Source organism: Pinus tabuliformis, chromosome 6, assembly GCF_031772625.1.
Source record: "Pinus tabuliformis cultivar Carrire ecotype Pingquan chromosome 6, CPIR1, whole genome shotgun sequence".
Classification (NCBI taxonomy): Eukaryota; Viridiplantae; Streptophyta; class Pinopsida; order Pinales; family Pinaceae; genus Pinus; species Pinus tabuliformis.
In genome coordinates this window covers 962173217-962195173 of record NC_142292.1, presented here as the reverse complement: position 1 = coordinate 962195173, position 21957 = coordinate 962173217, and the positions used below count along the sequence as shown (strand labels likewise).

The 21957-nt window shown below is 36.8% G+C and overlaps 1 pseudogene; it reads right to left on the bottom strand.

The window, feature by feature from the left end:
• Positions 1 to 427: 427 nt before the first annotated feature.
• On the bottom strand, positions 428 to 20636 carry LOC149262155 (arogenate dehydrogenase 1, chloroplastic pseudogene; annotated as a pseudogene).
• Positions 20637 to 21957: the final 1321 nt, after the last annotated feature.

Genomic DNA, 21957 nt, shown 5'->3' with positions numbered 1-21957 from the left:
GCATCTCTCCAGGTTTGAATGCTGGTAGAGTCGTATCGCGGTTTCCCTTCACCCGTTTGCTCGATTTCTATCCCGATTTTAGTTTCAGAAGGGTTTTGGGGGCATGAGGATACAGGGGATGCCATTGCCAATGCCGATTCGACTATACAAACAGAAATTGGAGCCCATAAACTAAAACAGCCATAAAATCCATGAAACCGTAAACGGAAACAGCCATAAACTCCACAAACTCTCTTGGAAGCTCGGCACACAGATGTCAAGTGGAAAGTGAAACGTTTTTTAAGGTTTTTTAATGTTTTAAAACATTTTTTATTAAATGAGACGGCTGATTTTTGTTCAATCGTCTAACAAAAGATCTAACGACTACGATTAGGATAGAAAGGCATTTGGGGGAGTTCATTTCAGAGGGAAACGCCTTACGTTGTAATTATGTTGCGTTGTTATTATACATAAATAAACCATAATAAAGATCAAAGCTATTTCCACAAGTGTTGTCAACAATTTTGAGCAATGTTTCATAACTTTTAATATTAATTAGAGTAGATTCTAAGTTCAACTTGGCTAACATCCTTCCCACAGTCTGGGTTTTAAATTGACTTTCAGCAGCATGGCGATCATGTTTAGCGCATGACATCTCAACCATCCTGAATCTTTATTTTGCAAATATATCCAAAAACTTATAACAACGTACTACTCTTTCTTCTTGGCCAACTCTAACCTTAGTCATAAGCAAAAGGAAGGCCACTCCACCCAAACTTCCCGCTCTCGACCCCAAACATAGGATGGATGCACAATATACGAAATTATGGAGGTAATACCTGTAGTTTTTAAATTGACTTTCAGCAGCATGGCGATCATGTTCAGCACATGACATCTCAACCATCTTGCATCCTTATTTTGCAAATATATCCAAAAACTTACAACAACATTCTACTCTTTCTCCTTGGCCAACTCTAACCTTGTCATAAAAAAAAGGAAGGCCACTCCACCCAACTTTCCTACTCTCGAGCCCAAACATAGGATGGATGCACAATATACAAAATTATGGAGGTAATACCTGTAAAAATAGATTGCGGGCAAACTCTTTGACAAAAAGGACATCTGCAAATAATGTGTTTCTCTTCGGTCTTTGAGTTGGAAACGACCTCAACACAGACTGTGTCACTAAAATAGGTGAACATAGATATATCACCTCAGGAACACTTCAAATCCTCTGGGAAGGTTCATGTAATGATAATTATGTCTGAGATGAAAATGATGGACTACGTTTATCAGGCTTTGGTTCAATGCAGATAAGAGAACGCTAGATTTATGCCTCTCCGTTCTCTTCAACCTACAGGTGTAACCTGCTATCAGACCTTCATCTAGGTATTTCTTCAATCTAGATGGGCCAAAGCTATGGAAATCAACTTTGATTTATCCTATTTTGAATAAGCCTGAATATGCAGATATTGAATTATTGATTGGAACTAAAGATAGGGACACAACTGGAACTGATTTACCCTGTTATAGATATTTCTACAAACAGGGATAGTGACCAAATAGCAGCACTTCTCGAGATTGGGCATCCTTATAGAAACTGTGTATTCTTCACTGGGGAGGATCCCTATTGGGCACCAAGACAAAGATGAGGCTATAGCTAAAGAAAAAAAAGAAATGAGTTCCAGGCCATGATGAAGAGGACTTGACACAGAAGAGCTTTCCAGTGTTCTTTTGTAAAAAATCTCTTAATGTAAAGTAACACATTTTGAGAAAAAATGCTTTACCTCAAGACATGTTTGGCAATGTTAAAGACAAAAGTTGGGTGTCTATTTTTAATGGTAGTAGTAATCCCTCTATCCAGAAACAATAAGAATACAACATTGCATTCTGTGCGGAGGAAGGTGGAAGTAAACAAAAGGAGGAAACAAACTGTGGGTGCCCTCCCAAACAGCCAAATTGCATCCTCCCTCAATTAGAAACTGCAGTTGATGCTTCTAAAGAAGCATCTCAGGCTGATGCAGAGATACAAAATATCAGAAAATTGTAGTATGTTTCATGAATTTTCTTGGATACTTCCATTTCACATATCTACCATGCATAAACGTTAAATGAGGATTCCTGAGTCTGATGTTGTACTTGGGAAGCAAGGTTGTTCTTCTCAAATAGATTCTGAAAGTTATGCAGAGCTGTCGAGATAGGAATTGGTTGGTAGATTTTGTACTACTTAAGAGTTTACATAGTTCTAGATTAGCGTGTTGAGAATTTGGTGGTGGAATTATTTTGCCCACAACTGATTCAAACAAGACTTGGAGAAGTGATGCCATTACAAATCCGATACATAGAATTAAAGTGTCTAAAAATTGCTCCTTTTTTCAGTTGGGGACCCAGCTCTTTCAGAACCCAGTATATTGAAATCAAGCCTTTCGTATACTCTGTTCAAATTTTAGAGGGGGGTTTATTTTGCCCATAATTGATTCAAACCAGATACAATTAAGTCAATGCGATGGTGTGTATTAACACGTCAGAAAATAATGCCCATTATCAAACAGATACAATAAATTGGTGTCTTGTCATCAGAAAATGCATTATGCTGTTTAGCTACCACTTCTATGTTTTCATCACTGTTGTTAACATAAAGAAACCACCTCTGGACACCTACATAGCATGGTACATGATCCATTCTTTAAGAAATGGAGCTTGGTTCCAAAGCATTATGCAAGCACATACCTGATGGAGAGGCCTAAACATCTGCACAGGTTTTGAGATCATCATGGATTTAACTTCAACCCTATCTACAGATGGAAGCAAACCACTTCTGGATCTCCATACGAAAGCCTTCATCCCTTCAATTTCCTGTATTCTAAGCCATTAGGCTTCTCACATCTGATCACTTGAGCAGCCATCAAAACCTTGGAAAGAAAAATCTTGCTGCGCAAATCTATGGTGTCCCATTTCTTGAAATCCCTAGCATTAAGCAGATTGGTGTCCAAATTGGAACCAAAATCATAGACAAGATTATCAGTATCAGAAATCCTACCTCTCCTCAAGTTCAATCCTTTGACAAACAAAATCACGTTGTCTGGTTCTACTAAGTTCAATCATTTGACAAACAAAATCACATTGTTTGGTTATACTACTGTCTCATAAAAAAGTGTTCTCCATGAAAAATTGTTTGGATACCTAGCTTGCGAAGTGACAAACATTGTATTTTCCTTGAGTTTTATAGTTAAAGTGATCTTCAAGGGTCGCTTCAGGACTTCTTTTCCAAGCTCTTCTACTTTGCTGATTTGTTGAGCACTAATATGGTGCACCCTCGGTTGCCCCTCCTTTGAAGGTATGTCTGTATAACAAAATGCCAATTTTCATCTTAAAGGAATGATGTTGGAAAATAATATATGCGATGATGTTGAAAAATTATAAAATCCACCTAACAAAAAAAATTATGCAAAGAGGAACTTGACAAGAAAGCATAATCATCGATCAGCGGGCACCACTGGCTAAGATCCCAACTCATATCCTTCAAAGAGCTGACACTCGTTGAAAATTGGCATTTTGTGTTGGGATACTGTTTGAATGGTTGAACTAGCAAATTGGCGTTCTACGTTGGGATACTGTCTGAAAATTGGCGTGATCAGTGCAGATCTTGATGCCAAAAGAATGTGAATTGTTGCATAAGTCTTAGTGGGGAAGGAGGAAATGGATAAATTTATCCTTCAAATTCCATTTGAAGAGTCTACAGGGTCTACAGGGTAATGCTAGATATAATGTTGATGCATTCCATCCCTATTCATCATTCTGAATCTATAGGGTAAGCCTGCTCTTTTTCCTCTTGATTCGGTGAATTTAGAGCTTGTGAACCCTTTAAATCTAGGAAAAATAGGCGAGGGTTCTAATCAGTGTGAAGTACTGCAATACTGAGAGGGGAGGGTTGAGATCTCACCCATTATATGCGTCCAGATCGAAACCCCTTATTTCTGCAACACGAGAAAGGGCATCTCTCCAGGTTTGAATGTTGGTGGAGTTGTATCGCGATTTCCCTTCACCCGTTTGCGCGATTTCTATCCCGATTTCAGTTTCAGAAGGGTTTTGGGGGCATGAGGATACAGGGGATGCCATTGCCAATGCCGATTCAACTATACAAACAGAAATTGGAGCCCGTAAACTGAAACAACCATAAACTCCACGAACTCTCCCGGAAGCTTGGCGCACAGATGTCAAGTGGAAAGTGAAACATTTTTTTAAGGTTTTTTAATGTTTTAAAACATTTTTTATTCAATCAGACGGGTGATTTTTGTTCAATCGTCTAACAAAAGATCTAACGGCTATGATTAGGACAGAAAGGCATTTGGGGGAGTTCATTTCAGAGGGAAACGCCTTACGGCGTAAAAATAAGAATAAAAAGAAGTACGCGTGGAACATTTTCCATGTCTTTTCCTTTTAATGTGGTATACTTTTCCATTTTCTTAGCTTATACTTTTCCATTTTCTTAGCTTAAACATCATTGATACGCGTGTGGATAAAACAATAAAAATTGATACGCGTGCGGATAAAACAGTAAAAATAAGAATAAAGAAATAACGCGTGGAACATTTTCCTTTTAATGTGGTATACTTTTCACAAATAAATAATGAGAAGGTCGACAACTCCATTCAAATAAATGACTTGTGAGATTATTTAAACGTTAATTACACTCCAAAGGTCCATCTCCTTGGAAGTGCTGGACTCAATTATTAATCTTCGAAAAGTAACATGCATATTCTAATCATCTGCTTCAAAGCTAACTTATATATACAATATTTTCTTAACATATTGGCTTATTTATCGTTAGCAAGTCATAAGAGCAAAATCATTGGAGTGGTGACATATTGGCTTATTTATCATTAGCAAGGTATAAGAGCAAAATTATTGGAGTGGTGAGAGATGTTAGATGTTATCTATAAGACATGCATTGACGTTATCTATAAGACATGCATTTACATACTTAAGTACTCATGCATTTGCAGATTTGATAGCATGAGGATGCAACCCTTAAGAGGATAGAGACATATTTAGCCATGGGAAATTTATTGTAATGGGGTTGGATTCCATGATATTTAAATATCCAATTTACTTGTAATAGTGCCTTGGCTTTTATATTTTAATGGAAATAAACAATGGCTCTTCAGTCTTTTTATTTTTTGCATGTAAAACATCTATGTTAATTTTGCAACCTTTTTACTCAATCAAACTAATTGGTTTTGTAAAGTTTTGTGGGTGTTTTTTAGTGAAATTTTTATGAATTGGAGTTGTTTTTTCTAACCCCAAAAGTTCATATGGCTAGAAATTTTTTCTCTTGGTTTGGTTTCAAACAAGCAGGATATGATTGTGCACAAGGATTATCTTAGCCTAGAATTGATAATGATTAATTGGATGTAATAAGAGTTAAAAGTAAATGATTCATAAGATTTCACACTATTGATCATTTATCTTTTTATCCAAATGCATAACCCAAATAATAAATCAAATTTATCCACAATTCCATATTGATTTATGTTTTGTAAAAATGATTTTAATTTAACTTTTTTTTATTAAATAAATTATAAATAATATCTAACAACATCCTTAAATTGAGATAAAATACGCCTACACCTAAGTTTAATACTAAGAGAATGGCTAACACATACCATCCATCATTACAAAAGATCAAAAGTCTCTTATCATCTGCCAACATTAAATATATTAAGATATAATGTGCAAAGTCCATGTAGTACAACTATTTTAATATCTTTATAGCTAGGTAGCTCTAGATGATAATGGTGGCAAACTATAAAGTTCCCTGGGTAACTTTCCAACTATAAAAGTTCCTTGTCATTCTGGTCTTTTGCCTCTCTTTCATTTATAATTTCAACAACTCATATTTTACAATTTGATATTAAATTTTTCTCTTACTTCAACCACTCAAATCTTACAATATGATATTAAATTTTTCTCTTCGAATATAACAATATAAGCCAATGGAGTGGGGTTGCCGATGAACTAGAGAGCCTTTCTAGGTGGGATATGGCAAACTTAGTATTCACTCTTATCCATCAACAAACCCCCTTTACAAATTAAACACTATAGAGCTCTTCACTGTGAAAGTAATTTACATGAGAAAGATAATTTATATTAATAACCACGTATTTTTAAACTCTCAAAACAATTTACATAAAAAAGAGAAAGATAATTTATTTTAATAACAAATGTGGAGTGAATGTTGCTTCCTTAAAGTTAAAAATATGTTAAAAAAAATTGCATAAAACTTTATAATTTATATTGGTGAACTCTAAATTAATAATGGTTAACGAAGATAAATTTTATTTTTATTTTTATTACTACCACTTTGTTTAATCCATAAACATGTTCAATGATCTACACTTGTCATATATCCTTCAACGGTATGTTTCCTAGCTCAAAGGAACTTTGAAACATGTAAGTAGAAATTACAAGGTCTTTACTGTCTTAACAAATTTTTCTACACAGTTCAAACCCGAGCTCTCTTAAATGGGAACAATCCCAAATTTTTTTTCACTACAACCCATAATCTTGCTTTTCTTCCTATTGAATTAGAGCCGACAAGGTTCAGAAATCTAGAAAACAATTTTGAAAAAAACTAACTATTAACCAGAGTGGCGTTGCAGGCAAAAAATAAAAATAAAAAAAAATGGGAGCAATGGGTACTCATGTACTCACACATATAACTTTCGAGGTGGAAAAACAACTTGCACTGGACCAGACAAATAGACAACTTGTAACGAAATAGTTTTCACTCAAAAAGAAAAATACCCATATGTTTATTCCCTTGCTGAGCTATCATTTTTCAAAGAGAATGCAAAGAAAATGCCAACAAGGCGAATCGACCCCAATAATAGATAATTTAATTACATTTCTATGAAACTTGTGTGTAGCCATCATCAACTAGTCTTCTTACGGTGCCCCTGCTGCAAAATTTACAATAGACCTTGGAATAGACAATTTCATAGAGTCAACAGAGGTACGCTCACCTAGGGCTACAAGCACGAGAAAATAATAAAAACTATCGAGCCTAACGATACCTTGTAGTTGATATTTTTAGAAGAAACTCTTCCGTCACCAAAGAGATGGGGTAAGAGAGTGTTACTAGGGCTCAGGGAACTTGAATCAAAAGCCGGAAGTGTTTCTAGGAAATTCAGTGGAATGGAAACAAAATTGTTTGTCTTAGGGCAACAAAAAAAAATAATTAGTTAGCGAAAGGGGAGGAAGCTTCCCTAAATATTTGAGCTGGGTTGGAGATGGAAAAACGCTAGTCTGGAAGAATATAACGTTGCAGAACCTAAATAAGACTCCTGTTGCAACAAACTCTAAAACCCTAGCCAGCAAAAACTAGCATCGCCGTGATGAGTTGCAAAAATGAGCCAAGGCACGAACGAACCCCTAAGGAAGTTACCCTATCGCTCAACCAGAGAAAATTGCAACCATTGATTCATTGACAGGACAGGTGTAGGGTGAGATCGTAAGTGATTCCACATTGATAATAGTGTCACGTCGGGTTTAGAACAAAGAAAAAAAAATCTACTACCGGATACATTCCAGAGAATTTGTATTAAATAAAAAAAGAATGACCCAAAAGGAAAAAATATGAGCATGGCCCTTAGGACCGAGAATCCACAACATTTTCTAACCAAAAATTAATACCAACTTCATTAAATATCAAGTCAAGTCCCACATACATGGTCATCGTTATGAATGTTGGACTCAACAGTACACCTACCGGAGTACAAGCATGCCATTATGATTTAATAAAAGGAACGTTGAGACAACCAATCACAACGTAGAAAAATAGATTTAAAATAATCCAACAAAATAAATAAATTGGCGTCAATGCATTTCCGAATGTGTAATATCCTACTGCGGCATGAATAAAAAGTCCATATAGCTAGCCTTCCCTGCTGCTTAGTTTAATTAATGAATTTTGATTAGTGAAATTTTGTTTATGATATATTATACTTCATACATTCACTTTGATAAGATTGGTTATTGGAAAAAATGACTAATACATTTTTGCCGCTTAGTTTAATTAATGAACTTTGACTAGTGAAATTTTGTTTGTGATATATTGTATTAACTACATACATACACTTTGATAGCATTGGTTATTTTGAAAAATGACTAATACATTTTCGCAAGTTACAACGACTAAACAAAGTGCACCAAATTATTTTGATTGGACAACCGGAGAAACTCATTCATGATTCGCATAACAATGTACAAGAATACTATCACTAAGAATGCAGAATATGGCTTTACAATAAAATAAAATAAAATAAAATATAAAAAAAGAAGCCATCTTTTATATTTTAAAAAGATTTCATGTTATGTTTCTTTCACTTCACAATACATTATTACCATAGGTGAAGTAAACCAATAAAAAGATTCAAGGTTATGTTTTTTCACTTAACAATACATTATTATCAGAAGTGAAGTTAACCAATAATTTGTACAATAGAGACATTTAGCAACTTATAAGAATAAATCCGGCAATTTCAAAATTGTTTTCGCGAATATCCCAAGAAAGACCAAAACTATTTCAACTACCACAATATATTATTTCTAAAAATTGATAACACAATAATTATTTAGACATTAAGATCAATTTTGGAGACAAGTCTAGCAAACAAGATGAAAAAACCAATATTTTCCAAACCTTTTAAACTAAACAGAAATAATTATATTAAACATGATTTTTTTTAAACTTCTAATAATTTTAACAAGTCAACGTTGAAATAATAACACCACCAACCCACTAAATAAAGAAAAACCATTTTAGCAATACTTTAACTTATTATATTATTTTTCTTAATTTATTAAAATTATTATACTGTTATTATTAGTAAAAAAATCAATTTTTGAAGATACTATTTTTATTTAAAATAAAACACTTCGATTTTAACCAGAATTTTTTTTTTTTTTTAATATTTCTTGAGACATATATATAGGAATCATTTGCCATATTTATTTTGATTTAATACACATGAATAAAAAATCTTAGTGCCATATATGCACATTGCACATCCTCTCACATGTTCGCTCTGAAGTAGCTTATCTATGTGATGGGTTCCAGAATTAAATGGACATTATTGGTGACGTTTTTTTGGACATTTGGCGTGGCAAGCTAAGGACGCTCATATTGATAATAACATACAAAGAACGTTTAAATCTGCCACATATTGCAAGGTATATTTGTCAGATTTTTAATTATGCAATCTACTCATAGAACGGTGTACCAAAGAAAGCCAAATCTCAAATCTCAAGTAATTACTAAATAAATAAGAACCTCTCTTCTCTGCACCGATAAAAAAAATAAAAAAAATTTAATTTTATAATTGAAAAAAATAAATTATTTATATATTTTAATGTTCATTTTACATATTTTTTATAAATTTTTGGTTAAACAAAAATCAATTGAAAAATAAAAATATTTTTGAATACTTTATATCTTTTCATTCAAAATTAAATAAATTTAATTTAATAATTAAAAAAAAATATTTATATATTCTAATGTCCACTTTACATATTCTTTATAAATTTTTAGTCAAACAAAAATTAATTGAAAAGTGAATATATTTTTGAATACGTTATACTAATAATAAAGGATGCGTAGGCAACGAGAGAATCCTACAAATATTCGCATGGTAAAAGCTAAGATTTAAACTTTAATTTGGTGAATGGGAGGAAAGCATTTGAGCAAAGGAAGCAACACGATTGTGAATGTAAGTCCTTTCTTCGAGGAAGTTGACGGATAACCTATACATCCATGTAATTTAGGTGCTTGCGTGAACGGGATTATATTTTAATCCTGGGTATTTGGTAGAGATTTATTAGGATCATGTAGAATTTAATATCAATTTTCATATTTATAGGTTAAATTTTTGTTGTAGCTTTAAATAATTAGTGAATTTTTTATTGGAAAAAGATTTTTTATTCACTCGTGACATATAAATGTTTATTCGTAAGACATACTTGGATATGTTGTGTTGATTAAATCCTTTTTGACATCTGTGTAAGTCTAAAATGACTTTGTAGGTATTAAGAATTTCAGAAAAGATATTTTTAATTGATCCGAGTGGATCTAATTAAGCAATAATGTTAAAAGATAAGTACTAGCTAAAAACAAACCAAGGAGTGAATGAAAGTAAATAATGTTTTAGGAATACAATAAAAAGGGTCGCTTTTCTTAAACATCAAATGGGAAAAGACATTTATATGTTTATATTTAGGTAAATTTAGAATAAATAAGGGAGAAACATCAATCGTAATAATTTATGTTTATATTTAGGTAAATTTAGAATAAATAAGGGAGAAACATCAATCGTAATAATTTGTATTTAGATGTTGGGAGGTATTAGAAAGGCTTTCAGTGTAAGGATTCAAAATCCATGCACTACACTTATAAGAAAATTGGGTTATGAATTGAAATTTCATTGTGGTCGTTCACCCAATATTAATAGATATAAAAGAAAGTTGAACTAGAAAACGTAATGCACATTAGACATGTTTGTTAAGAACTAATAAGATTGTTGGGAAGACATTCTTGAAATTAGTTATAAGTTAGGAAATTAAGTTAGCAATAAGATCATGTATAAAAGAGAAAAGGGATTGACATCGAAGTCATGTTGATTCCCTTAGGGTTAGTGAATTTATTTGTTAGGAGAGATGATCTTCTTATGGGTGAGACTGCAAAGGAATGTGATACCATATACCATTTAGAGACGATGCATAACCCTTTCTAGGTTTCTATTAGTCATTGAGATACTTGACAAGGTTAAGATAATTTCTTATTGAATCTCATTATGACCTAATCTACCCATGATGTAGGATGTCATCTCTACTAGTATTATTAATACGTTCCAAGTAATTTATGTCAAAAATGTAGGACGAAATGTGCTACTAGAGAAAACACAAAAATTTTGTGCATCAAGGTTGCCTCATCATCACCTTAACTATAACTTTGGAATTAGATTTTTCTAAGGGATGGGTGTATGTAGTACCTGATACTTTAAATTGTATTTAACCCAAAGTTAGGACTTTATTTTCCTTTTATTTGTGTTAGTGATTTGTTGACTAGGGTTTCTTATTCTGGTCAACCAAGGATAAATCAAACCCCTTTCAATCTTTTTGCATTTATGTGGTTCCCTACTCTTGTAGTAAATAACCTGATCTTTCCTTCCGGGCCCACCTCAAAGAGCACATAGTTGCTGCCACCCAAAATCGCATCTCTAACTCAACCATTTTCGAGCACTCATTCAAAACTCAACATCCTCTCTGTTTTGATCAAGTTAAGATCTTGACATATGTCATAAACCTTGAATCATTTAGGAAGTTCTCGAAATCGAAAAACACCCCAACAAAATCAATAGGGGAGATGGTTACATGTTAAGTCGGTCTTGGAAGCTTGTTATCCATCACTTATCCCAACAATACTCTCTTTGGTTTGCCTCATTTTTGTCTGCCCCCTTCGTTTTCACTTAGTTAACTTTCTCTTTAATTTCTATTGTTAATCATTCTTCAATTTCATTTTAACTTTCATATTTATTATATTTCTCCTTTTTGTTCCCTTGTTTACATTATTGCTCACACACGCGCACACACACACATCTTTCATTTGTACATTATAATTGTAATTATCAATATAAAAATTAAATTTATTGTGCCAGCCAAGTATGTGTTGAAAATGCAACAAGATGATGGAGCTTAGTGAAAAGAAGTCGCCTTCACTAAGTGGGCCCGCAGGCTATTTTTGGCGCAAAGTCTATTTTTAGACTATGTCTATTTTTAGACATATGGATCATGGTTTATAAGTTGCAGGATGCTATTTGTGGATGATTGGTCATGTTGGTAAAAATAGATGGACTTCTATTTTTAGACATATGGGTGGAGTCTATTTTTAGACTATCAGGCTAAAAATAGAACAGTCGAATATTATTAGCTCTTAATAATATTTGGACTATAAACATTATCTTATCCTCTTAGAACACTTCAGTTCGAGCTACGGATGTGGCACATGCAACTGCCAGAAGGAAATATGCTTTTCTTATGGGTCAGTTGAGCTATTGCATGATGGACTTCAGTTAGAACTTAAGTGATTGAGTTTGGTGGAGTTGATTGAGGAGTTGATGGAGTTGTGTTCAGTTTGACTTGGTTGAACTAGTTGTATTTAGTCTAACTGCAGAATACACTAGTGATGAGTGATGTGAATTAATTATTAATTAATTCACTAATTATTAAATCATAAATCAACTAAAGAATACATTAGTTAACTCAGTGCATGGACAGTTCAGTGGAGACAGGTGTTAGAGGTGGAGACTACTATCAGTTGTGACTATAGTTGTGCATGAGATTTGCACAATCAATGATTGAGATTGCCAATGAGGATTGCGCAGTACAAGCCAAGGAAAACGAGCTTGGATCATTCCTATTCTCACTTTGGACTGCGCAGTAGAGGTAGGCAGACAGCGGAGGAGATTCGAACCTGTGACTTGATTCAGATCTGAGCTAGTTTGTGTATAGTAGGTGGAGATAGTACTGAGTACTTGTGAGGAGTATTGTACTATGTATTGTTACATGTTCTCTATCATCATAATATACAGATAGTTGGGGGTTTTCAGCTGTACACTTTCCCTAGTACATACTGTGTTAATGTGCGCATGCAATTGATGTTTCATTGTTTTTAATTCTGCAAAATTGATGATCAACGTAGAGGAGGTTATGTATTATGCATGCATTCCGCAAATAGTGTATAATTAGGATAATCTCTATGAATAAGTGTTATATTATTCAAATTTCTACATGGTATCGGAGCAGAGTTGATCATCAGATCTATTATTCAGAAAGTGATTACATTTTATTTCTCCAGGCAGAGTTTGTAATCGGGCCAGGTAGCCTCTGGATTCATCCTTCCTTTGGAAGGTGAGATATCTGGTAAAAGCCCATACAGTCAATCTCTGTACGAGAAATACTTTGTTCTCACGAATTTTAGATCAGAAGTGGTTGAGTTTTGAGCTGGTGGAATTCGAATTTGCAGCAGTGTTTTCTTGGTGTCAAAGTTGAAATGTCTTTCAACGGATTGCGATTGGAGTATGCTCTTGAGGGCAGCTCGAATTATATTGCATGGAAAGATAGGATGGAGGCGATGTTAGATGACAATGGGCTGAAGGAGTTCATAGGAGCTGAGGTCCCAAAGCCTACTGATGTTGCTCACATTGAGGTTTGGCAAAAGAAGACAGCAAAGTGTCGAAGGATTTTGTTGGAGGGCGTGAAGGATCACATTGTATCCAGCCTGCATGGAAAGGCTTCTCCATACTTGATGTGGAAAGCGTTGACAGATTTATTCCAAAGCAAGAGTGACCAGAGGAAGTTGGCGCTCAAGGATAAACTCAGAAACATTAAGTGTGAGAAAGGAGACAGTATGCCCAAGTATCTCACGAAGTTCACTCAATGTCGGGATGAACTGGGAAGTGTGGGGGTGACTGTCGATGATGAGGACTTGGTGAGCTTGGCTCTCCTTGGTCTTCCGAAGAGTTGGAATTCCTATCAGGACTCTGTCAATGGTCGGGAGAAATTGCCAGGATGGGAGAGACTTTGGTCAGATCTTGTGCAGGAGGAGATCAGGCGGAATACCAGGGACGGATCTTCATCAAAGGCATCTGATGAAGAAAATTGCGCTTTGGCTGCCAAAACAAAGAAGGGGAAGAACAAGAAAGCTTCTCATTCCGGTGCGAAAGGCAAGAAGCAGGACATGTCCAAGGTGAAGTGCTTTCACTGTCACCAGCACGGACATTATGCCACAAATTGTCCATAAAAGAAGAAAAATAAGCAAGTTGCTGGATCTGCAGCGGGAGAGGCCTTAGCCTCGCAGTTTGAGCTGGATTTTTCATTGATCGCATGCTTGGTATCAAGTGTGATGGGATCGGTATGGTTCTTGGACAGTGGTGCGTCTTCTCACATGACAGGAGATTGAGATTTGTTTTCTGATCTGGATGAGAAAGATCTTGGAGTGCACATCGAGATGGGCGATGATGGTAGATACAGTGCGACTGGTATCGGTACCATTTCCTTTGAGAGGGAGTTTGGTAAACCCTTCGTATTGAAGGAAGTGATGCATGTTCCAAGATTGAAGAAGAATCTTATCTCTGTGGCGATGTTAGAAGACAAGGGATATGATGTTGTTTTCAACGAGGGAAAGGCTTTCCTGTGCAGTAAGACAACTAGAGAAACCCGGAAGATAGGGGTTCGAGTCAGGAACCTTTATCAATTGCATGGAGATGGCTGCGTAGAAATGGCATGAAAGGCAGAAGGATTGGTGAGCCGGGATGATGGCAAGCTGTGGCACAAGAGATTGGGTCACCTTCACCATGAAGCCTTGAAGATACTGCAGCAGATTTCTACTGGGCTTCCTAAAGGCACTCTTGCACAGTCAGATCAGTGCAAGGGGTGTACTTTGGGAAAATTTGTGAAAGCCACCTTTCACGAGAAGGATAGTCGCACCACAAAAATCCTTGAGAGAATTCACACAGACGTGTGTGGACCTTTCTCAGTAGCTTCGACAACAAAGCACAGGTACTATGTGATCTTTGTTGATGATTTCTCTCGGAAGTGTTGGATCTTCTTCATGCTGAAGAAGAGTGAGACATACTCAAAGTTCTGTGAGTTCAAAGGACTGGTCGAGAAGGAATCAAGGAAGAAAGTGAAGGCTCTTAGGAGTGACAATGGTGGTGAATTCATCTATGGAAAGTTCAAGGAATTCTGCAGCACAGAAGGGATTCGAAGAGAGCTCATAACTCCCCATAACCCACACCAGAATGGGGTTGTTGAGCAGAAGAATAGAACGATCGTGGGTGCTTCACGAGCGATGTTGCATGATCAGGGCCTAACCCTTCACTTGTGGGCAGAGGCATGCAATACTGCAGTATATGTGCAAAACCGTTGTCCTCACAGGATACTTGGCATGAGTACACCCGAGGAGGCTTATTCTGGTAAGAGGCCTGATATTTCCCATTTGAGGATTTTTGGTTCTAACGTTTACATGCATGTGACGAAGGATGCCAGGAAGAAGCTGGAGCTGACCGCAGAGGTTGGGATATTTGTGGGGTACACTGATATGCCCCACAATTATCATGTGTATTTGCCAGACAGTCGCAAGACTGTTGTGCGACGGGATATAAAATTTCAGAAGGAGAAAGCCATGAAGTGTTCGCTTGAGAGGGAGCCACACTTGCATGCAGATGAGGAGCTATTAGTTCCTAAGGATGAGCTTCAGTATGTGGATCAGCCACAAGATGAAGTTCATGGAGTGGAAGAGACCACTCATGCAACGCCAACCATCAGAGGGTGAAAGCGCACTACAGAAGCTGAGCGACTGGCTCAAGATGCAGAGAAGGTTGTAGGACCACCTACAGGACAACACAGATAGAGACAATCACCTGATCGGTACACTGGATACATGGCTCTTGTGAGAAAATGTGTCGTGACGGAGCCATCCTCTTTCGAGGAAGCTGTGGAGGATCCCACATGGGTAGATGCCATGGTGGAAGAGTATGATTCGATTGTTAGAAATAGTGCAAGGGAGATTGACCCAAGACCGAAGGGGAAATCAATGGTGGGTTCGAGATGGATCTACAAAGTGAAGCAGGCAGCTGACGGAAGTGTGGAGAAGTACAAGGCAAGAGTTGTTTCTCGAGGCTTCTCACAGATAGAGGGGATCGATTATGAGGAGACCTTTGCACCTGTCGCAAGGTATTCTTCCATATGGACGATTCTTGCTCTCTCAGCGCAGATGGGGTGGCACATTCATCAGATGGATGTGAAGACTGCGTTCCTCAACGGAGTCATTGAGGAGGAGGTGTACATAGAGCAGCCCGAAGGTTTCGAGATCTTCAGCAGCGAGTTGCATGTGTGCAGGCTCAAGAGAGCGCTGTATGGGTTGAAACAAGCACCTCGTGCTTGGTACACACGGATAGACAGTTATTTCACTAGACTTGGATTCTCCAAGAGTGAGGCGAATCCTAACCTATACCAGATTGTGGTGGAGGGTAAGTTGCTTATCATTGTACTTTATGTAGATGATTTGATTTTGACGGGAGATGAGCTGTTGATACTTTCATGCAAGGATGATCTTGCTAGAGAGTTTGAGATGAAGGACTTGGGCCTCCTTCATTATTTCCTGGGATTGGAAATTTGGCAGCGCAGTGATGGACTATTTGTTTCTCAGGGTAAGTATGCTCGGGAGATACTGGAGAAGTTCAACATGCATGGATTCAAGCCTGTTGATACTCCTCTTCCTGGAGGTTGGAGGAAGGAGGATGCTACTTCAGCAGAGGTAGTGGATGCCACTGTTTATCGATAGTTGGTGGAGTCGCTTATGTATCTGGTCAATACACGACCCGATATATGCTATGTTGTTAACCAGCTTTCACAAGCTATGGTTAAGCCAACCAAGCTCTTTTGGAAGGCAGGCAAGCATGTATTGCGTTATCTCAGAGCAACATCGGGATATGGATTGTGGTACAGACAGGAGGATGAGGTGAAGCTATGTGGCTTCACGAATGCAGATTGGGCAGGGAGCCCAACAGATAGAAAGAGCACATCTGGAGGGATTTTCAGTATCGGCTTGACAATAGTTTCTTGGTACAGTAGGAAGCAGAGATCCGTGGCACTCAGTTCAGCAGAGGCCGAGTATATGGCAGCAAGTTTGGCTGCATGCGAGGCTATATGGATGAGGAATATCCTGGTCGGGTTGTTCGGGTCACACTTGGAGCCTACTGTGATTTATTGTGATAACCAGAGTTGCATTAAACTCTCGGCTAATCCAGTATTTCATGATAGATCCAAGCACATTGACATTATGTACCATCATATCAGAGATTGTGTGCAGCAGAGAATCATGTTACTTTCATACATTCCCACGGAGGATCAGGATGCTGATATTTTGACGAAGGCGCGCACCAGGAGAAAATTCGAATACCACCGAGGTAGGATAGGGGTTGCAGATAATCCATATCTTGTTGAGAGGGAGTGTTGAAAATGCAACAAGATGATGGAGCTTAGTGAAAAGAAGTCGCCTTCACTAAGTGGGCCCGCCGGCTATTTTTGGCGCAAAGTCTATTTTTACACATATGGATCATGGTATATGAGTTGTAGGATGCTAATTGTGGATGATTGGTCATGTTGGTAAAAATAGATGGACTTCTATTTTTAGACATATGGGCGGAATCTATTTTTAGACTGCCAGGCTAAAAATAGAACAGTCGAATATTATTAGCTCTTAATAATATTTGGACTATAAACATTATCTTATCCTCTTGGAGCACTTCAGTTCGAGCTACAGATGTGGCACATGCAACTGCCAAAAGGAAATACGCTTTTCTTATGGGTCAGTTGAGCTATTGCATGATGGACTTCAGTTAGAACTCAAGTGATTGAGTTTGGTGGAGTTGATTGAGGAGTTGATGGAGTTGTGTTCAGTTTGACTTGGTTGAACTAGTTGTATTTAGTCTAACTGTAGAATACACTAGTGATGAGTGATGTGACTTAATTATTAATTAATTCACTAATTATTAACTCATAAAGCAACTGAAGAATACATCAGTTAACTCAGTGCATGGACAGTTTAGTGGAGACAGGTGTTATAGGTGGAGACTACTATCAGTTGTGACTATAGCTGTGCATGAGATTTGCACAATCAATGATTGAGATTGCCAATGAGGATTGCGCAGTACAAGCCAAGGAAAACGAGCTTGGATCATTCATATTCTCACTTTGGATTGCGCAGTAGAGGCAGCCAGACAATGGAGGAGATTAGAACCTTTGACTTGATTCAGATCTGAGCTAGTTTGTGTGTAGCAGGACGAGATAGTACTAAGTATTTGTGAGGAGTATTGTACTATGTATTGTTACATGTTCTCTATCATCATAATATATAAATAGTTGGGGGTTTTCAGTTGTATGCTTTCCCCAGTACATACTGTGTTAATGTACGCATGCGATTGATGTTTCATTGTTTTTAATTCTGCAAAATTGATGATCAACGTAGAGGAGGTTATGTATTATGCACGCATTCCACAAATAGTGTATAATCAGGATAATCTCTGTGAATAAGTGTTATATTATTCAAAATTTCTACAGTATGACCTCGATGTCCGTGCTCAAAGTTAAGTTTTAGCTAATGTCGGCCAACATAAAAATAAAAAATTAGAAATCTAAATAATGTTATGTTCATTTCTAGAATACATAATAATGGAGTTGTCTTTAGTGAGACTTTTTGGAAGCTTTTCTGGTGGGTTTTTCCCGCCTAATTTCTCTAAAATTAGGAATTTATTGAAATCACAAGCTTCATGGGTAACCTCTGCACAATCGAAGTGCCCTAGAGGTTTTTCAGGGTGTTGAATCTATAAATACAGTCCAAAACCTAGTTTGAATAACACAAATCAAGTCCAAAAACCAGTTTAATAACACAAATCAAGATTTCACCTCAAAATTTTCAGTTAGATTTTGGTACTAGAAAGTTCAAAAAGTTGCACTAAAGACAACTCCAATAATAATAATGAAAATAGAAAAAATTAATGCAGGAAACAAAAATGAAAATAACCATATAGATAAAATACAAAAAAAACTACAATACAATTATCTCATGCCTTTAGATTAAAAAAAAAAATTACAATACAAATATCTTTGTGTTTAGTAGTTCTTTTATCATATACCTTGAATTTGAATGGATCATAATTTTACCTTCAACAAAAATCTTACCACATTAAAATTCCAAATTAGGTAAAATTATAAACATCTTTACACTTTACTAAAGCCACTGCCCGTTTTTAAATCAAAGTAAAAAGGTTAATTCAACATAAAGAATCCAAAATCTTGTTGTAAAATCTTTTAATATTTCTTTTAATTAGTTATTTGTAAAATGAATCTTTAAAAGGAAAACCAGGATATATTAAAATATCTATATGCATAAATATTTTCACGTAAAAGTTGTAATATTATAAAATATTCATTTCATGTAGTTTTATTATAAATTTTCGTATGATGCCATGTAAAAAACATCATTAAATCTAATATTAATATTGAAAGATATATATATATATATATATATATATATATATATATATATATATATATATATATATATATATATATATATATATTATATTTAACTGAAATGGTTAATTTTTATTGATAGAAAGCTGATCAGGCATAGCCTAAACGACCATTACAATTTCCAATAATAACTAAAGCACTCTTTCCTCTTAAGGAATGTTTGCTTGATCGGAAGTTCGGCATTTATGTTGATCATTCCTTCTTGAAGAGAGCATCCAATATTTTCCAATCTGTCTGTGTCTTTGTTTAATCCTCTAAGAATGTGGCATATTTGAGTCGAATGGAGATCTTTCAGCATTCTGTTTACCCTTGCTAGTTGTTTATTCAGTGCCGGATCCTTGAGACTTTTCTTTTTTACCATTGTTTTTATCAACAATTCTGAATCGCCTATGATTAGGATTTCCTTTGGGTTTTCTTTTCTGGAAATTTGGCAAGCTTTCCAGAGACTGAGAATTTCAGCTTGATTGTTGGTTTTTAGTCCCAGGCCCCAGCTGAATTCGTCTTTTTTCCCATTTCGGTAGAAGATCACACCTCCTGCTCCTGACCTCCCTGGGTTGCCTTTTGAGGCTCCATCAAAGAAAATGGTGCATTTGTCCTGGGATTTCCACCACTTTGGGAAGTTGTCCTCAGATTCCCGGATCTGCCATCTTTCCTTGTGGATTGGGCGCTTAATTGCTGGATGTCTATCTTTTCCTGTGTAGTCTTCCAGCCACGCTCTTTCTTCACTTCTTAGGGAGTTGTCTTCCTTTGCTGTATGGTGATTGGGAGTTTCTAAGAGGAGCTTCTTTGCCTGTTCCGCCACTTTCACTGCTGGCAGCGCAGTGTTATTGAAAATAATCTCGTTCCGAGCTAGCCAGATTTTCCAGCAAACATATTTAGGAGCAGCTGTCCATACTTTGTGCCAAATTGATTTGCTGACAATACGGTGGGGATAGTTGGCATTCCAGGATGTAAACATGGAGGCTATCGTGCTTTGAGTAGGGGGGGTTCACATTCAGTCCGGAGAAGAAAATGGACCATACCTCCTTCGCAAAATCACACACTATGAACATATGATTTGCAGTTTCCAGTTCTCTTTTGCAGAGGGCGCATCTATGTGGCCCTGCTATGCTCCTTTTGCACAAGTTTTCTCCAGAAAGAATTTTTTTGTGAAATAATGTCCAAAAAAAGAAGTTGATTTTAGGGATGCTGAAGCTGTCCCAAATCTGCTTCCACACAATTCCCTGGTATGGTGAGTCTTGTTTGCTTTGCAATTGATAATGTCCTTGGCTTGCTGTGTACACTCTGTTCTTGCCCCGGCCACAAATGTCTTCATCATCGATGTGAAGTGGAGCAAAATCAGAGATTGCTTCGATGAGGACAACCAACTGATTTTTTAATTGTTCTGGAATTCTGGGTAAATTCCATCTCTGCCAGTTGCCATTACTGTCCCATTCTGATAAATCCTCGATTTTCCTAATGCCTTTTGCTCGGAGCCAGTCTCTGATCTCAGCGATCTCCATTTTTTCGATGAGAGGTCGGTGTCCCATTATACAGTCTTTCCATAAATTGGTTTTTTTCCCATTGCCAAGAATGCGGTATAAATGGCTTCTGAAGAACTCTATGCCTTTGCTGCACAATTTCCAGGCCTGCGTGCCTTTTGGATGCTTCTCTGGCTTGTAAGTCATGATGGTCTGATTCTTGAGGTATTTATTTTTGAAGATCTAGCTTACTGGATGGTTGGGCTCAGCGCAGAGCTGCCATAGCAGTTTGCAACCTAGAGCCAAGTTTGCATGCACGGGATCGCGGATTTGGAGGCCTCCTTCCGCCATCGGTCTTTTCACTGTTTCCCAGTAGACTAGATGGAATTGATTGTTGTTCCCTCGCCCACCGTTCCACAAAAAGTTGTGTATATATATGGAAATTTGATCTGAAATGGATTTAGGTGCCATCATCAGTGAAGCTTGAAATGTGGGTAGAGCCGAGAGGACAGATTTGATTAAGGTGAGTTTGCCGCCTGTAGATAACCAAAAACCTCCCCACGCTGCTATCTTCTTCTTGAATTTTGAGATTACTTCCTCCCACAAGTGATTTTTATTGGAGCCCAGCGTTATTGGAAGTCCCAAGTATTTGATTCTTTCCCATTCTGTGTGCCCTGTGTATCCCAGGTCTTCTGCGATTTTCCCAATTGAGTGTTGGTCTGTATTCCAACCATAGACCGCGCTTTTCTTTTCACTTACCAATGCACCGGTGATGCTGTAGAATTTCTGTAATATGGTTCTGAAGGCTGTTGCTATTCTTGAAGAGGCCCCCCCCAGCAAGAGTGGGTCATCATTGAATAATGCATGGTTCACTGGTTCTATGCCTTTCTCGATTCTGATCCCTGGTATATTGCCTTTTTGTTTTTCGATAGTCAGCTTTCTACTTAAAGAATCTGCCATCAGGATGTAGAGAAAGGGTGAAAGGGGATAGCCCTGTCTCAAGTCCTTGGTGGCTAGGAAGAAATTTGCAGGTCTGCCATTTATCATTGGTGCTATCCATATCTTCTCCAGGCAGGCTTTGATTAAATTCATGAAGTCCTGGTTGAAACCAAAAGATGATAGAACCCTATATAAAAAAGATCTATTAACTCTATCAAAGGCATTACACATATCCAGTTTGATTAGCATACCTTGTTCTTTTCGCATCTGACTAGAATGCAGAGCTTCCTGAACTTGGATGACGTTATCCAGGATGTGTCGCCCTTTCACAAAACCACCTTGAGCAGGATAAATTAATTTTTGAAGTAGTGGTTTGATTCTATTTGCAAACAACTTGGCCAATACCTTGTAGGATGAGTTACAT